Here is a 4,098-nt window from a genome sequence, read left to right as displayed (position 1 = left end):
GTGTACTTGTTTCCTGGTATACTGGCAACTCTAAATGGAGCCTCAGTGGAGGAAGTAGCTCCGGGGTTGAGCCTTGAAGGTTTATGGCACAGCCTAGTTTGCATTTGGTCTCTGCTTCCTGTTCCATCAAGATCTGAAGAGCACCAGCTGTCATGTTTCCACCCACAGATCCTCCAGGTAGACTGCACCTTCTCAAACTTCTCGGTAATTTGATCACTGTGACAAGAAAAGCAGCCAGTACACTGTGAGAACTGGAAGGTTACTGTGCATGTTGGCAGGCTTTCCAATGAAAACAATACAAGGTTATGGAATCATTTAGTTATAAAGATGCTAGAACTCTAAGAGAATAGAATGCCACTGGGCATGGCGGTGCACACTTGATTTCCAGCACTCGGGAGGCAGATGCTGATGGAGTTCTGTAAGTTCAAGGCCAACCTGGTAGAGTTCCTCTGCAAGTTACATAGTAAAACCCTGCTTCTAAGAAAACAAAAGGACTCTGTCCTCATATGTCCCTGAAATGCTAATTTTCAATGATCAATGGAGAACATTCACAACATCTTGAAGGGGAAGTTTGCACTCCAAGAATTTTAAACTCAACCAAGTTCCCTGTTAAGTGTAATTGAAACGGAAATGATCAAATTTTCAAGAGTCCATTAAGATAGTCTCAAGTCATTACTCTGAGCAATTAAAAATGATTTGACTCAAGTTGAGGATTTTATTTTATAATTCAATGTGTTTTGCTTTGTTTTGTTTTTGTTCTTGAGACAGTGTGTAACTATGTCTCGGTGGCTGACCTCATAGTTACTATAGAAGCCAAGCTGGCTTCAAACTCATAACCCTTCTCTATTGACCTGTTTAGACTACACACCACAGTGCTTGGCTGGGAGAGAGAGAGAGAGAGAGTGTGTGTGTGTGTGTGTGTGTGTGTGTACATGTATGCATGAGATTTTTTTTTTTTTTTTTGCAGAAAGTTCTTTGATCATCAAAACCACCAACCTGGATATGATGAAAATAACATTAAAGTGGTTTGTTCGTGTTAGTGTGGATAAAGATCATGTGAGAATCTTAGATTTGTTGTAGATTTCTACTTCTCATCCTAAAATATTTTACTTCATAGACCCGAGGAACCTTGAAATTTTAATTTTTTCTAAGATATGTCTTTTAAACAAATTGATTGATTTTGGTTTTTTGGCAATTTTGTGCACATGTATGATTTACTGTGATGCTTGTCTCCATACGTTCACATCTTCCCGCCCATTCCTGCCACCCTCTGCCCCAATCCTACCGGTCCTTTGCCCAGATTCAGAACTTTTGGTTTTGTTCTGTGACTCATTTGGTTTAACCAGGGCCATCTGTGCAGCTGTTGGGTTGGAACTAACATAGAACTGGATCATCAGTGGCTGAACTACCAAAGGCAAAGAATTTTAATTTTTAATTCATACTGCAGGATTTCAGACTGGATATGTCATATATCGCAGTGCAAATAATATAATAATAAGCTTAGTTTTCACAGTTGCAAGAGAACTGACATGAGGTGGGGTTGTAGCTCAGTTGGTAGAGTGCTTGTCTAGCACACACAAAGTCCTGGGTTCGATCCCCAACACTGCATATCGGTGCGTGCTTTGAGGGAGGGGCTTCTCTGGAGGGAGAAGCAAGAGGATCAGAAGTTCAAAGTCATCCTCGATCCATGCAGTGAGTATGAGGCCAACCTAAGCGGCATGAACCCCTGTCTCAAAAAAAAAACAGAAGAAAAGAAAACAATGTATTAAGGAAAGGATATTCAAGGTTTCTTGAATATTTGGTTTCTGTAATTGAGGAATAAAGGATGTAAGGGGGTTTTAAATAGAAAATATAGATGTGAAGTGGGTATAATTAAAATATTATTAATAGATACAACTTATGTGAGCATTTCAACCACATAGACAAGGCACAGGATATGTACGAAAAATTCATTCATCTGTTTCACCGAGACTCTCAAGATGTTTTTGTCCATTGCTCTCAAAACAAAGGCCATTTCCACCGCAACCAACTCACAGCTCTTTAAGTCAGGGAATCAAAGCTTGAGCAAACCTATCCCCCCACATAACATACAGAATTTACTCAAGCTTTCCAACTTCTCCAGCATCTTTCTCTTTCCTGGCTCAGGGTTCATTTCAAGGTCACACATGACTCTCCTTGCCAGGCTACTTTAGCCTCCTCCTTCAGTCTGGACCTTTCCTGGCCTTTCATCCTCCTGATGGTGTTAATGTCTGCATCCCTTCCCTTCTGTTCAGCTTCTCAGTCTGCCTTGTCAGTTCCTCAGACTCAGACCAGCCATTTCTAGCTAAAGGAGAATACACCCTCTGTGGTTTTCTTGACATATCACATTGGGGACAGCATTTAGTCACCATCTCAAGGGAAAACAAGTGGGGCTACCAGAACAAAGTCTTGTGAACTGGATGGCTTAAATAAATAAATCTAGGTTTTTACAATTCTGGGCACTTCGAGTCTCTAATTAAGGTACAAATAGATCGGTTTCTTCTCATGCCTCTTTGGTTTGTAAATGACCACTTTTACTAAGTTTTCTCTGTATGTGTGGGGAGGTTTAGGTGAGAATGGCCCTCTATAGGCTCATGTATTTAAATATTTGGTGGAACTGTTTGGGAAGGACTAGGAGGTGTGGCCTTATTGGAGGGGGTGTGTCAATGGGAGAGGGCTTTGAGGTTTCAAACCGTCAAGCCATTTCCAGTTAGCTCTCTCTGCTTTATGCTTGTCAATCAGATGCAAACTTTCAGCGGCTGCTTCAATGCCATGCCTGATTACCTGTTGGCCGTACACCCCACCATGATCGTCATGGACTCATCCTCTATAATTGTAATCCCCAGTAAATACCTTGTTTTCTTAATATAAGTTGTCTTGGTCAGGAGGCTTTGTCAACGCAGTGGAAAAGTAACTAAGGCAGTATACCTATAACTAGATTATTTTTCTAATAGGAATAGTACTAATATATGGGTCACCTTAATTACCCAGTTTTAATTTTATCAACTCTGGGCTGAGATGTAACTCAGTGGTAGAGCATTTGCCTAGCACATACAAAGCTTTGGGCTCTATTCTCAGCTATAATACTCTCTTCAAAATAGTTAAATTCAGAACTATTGAGCATTAGTACCTTTAACAGATGAGTGCTGGAGTTTATGTCACAATAACAGCCCATATTGCTTGGTCAAGCTGTTGTTTGTCAAGTTTCTGTACTATAACATCAGAATTATGCAATTTGAAATTGACAAATATTTAAGTGAATGGAAACTACCTCAGCATTTCATCAAGCTTCAACCCACAAGTGTTAGCATCTATTGACAATCCCTGGCCCCGTAGGCTGTCAATATGCTAGCTTGTCAATACATTTCTCCTCCTATGCCATCATTCTTTCTATAGTTAGCAATCTGCTGCAAAGATGAGCCTCCCTACCTCAGTGATTTGTTTATGTCAGTGCAGAGGTGTGGCTTACTACTATCCCTCAACTGTTAAAACAAAGTCAAGATCAAGCTCCTAGATATGTCTATTTCAATTTCTAAATAAATTATGATCCCAATGCTGCAGACACTGGGTTAATTTTTGTTCTGTAATATATGGTGATAGAGGAAATGAGGATGTATTTTACAGAAGTAGATGACATCAGAAGGCTCTGTTCACCTTGTTATCAGTATTTGATTGCGTAGCTGCTTCTTGATTCCAAGCACAGATTTTAATAGATCTTAACAGATTTTAGATTTAGATTTTAATAGATTTTAACAGATCTTTAATACAGATCCAAGCACAGCAGCAAAGCTGCTCACTCTGCTTCACTAAGGAGGCATTTCCATTTCTAATATGATTTTATAACTATTATGATTTTATTTTAATAGTTTATTATAAAAACTTGCTAATAAATCAAAACGCGGCATACTAAAATGAGTCAGACCCAAACTCTGTACAACTCACTTAACCTCTACACAGTTAGAATCAGCATTCAGGACAGAAGCCATGAAGCTTCACATTACGTTCTACACTTTCAGTATTGAGTATATGTGATGCACTTACCCACCCCCTACAACAATAATAACAGAATTAGCATAGGAG

This window comes from Mus caroli, unplaced genomic scaffold (assembly GCF_978045245.1).
Source record: "Mus caroli unplaced genomic scaffold, Mus_caroli_1 scaffold_10, whole genome shotgun sequence".
NCBI classification, from domain to species: domain Eukaryota; kingdom Metazoa; phylum Chordata; class Mammalia; order Rodentia; family Muridae; genus Mus; species Mus caroli.
Note: the sequence above shows the minus strand (reverse complement) of the source record.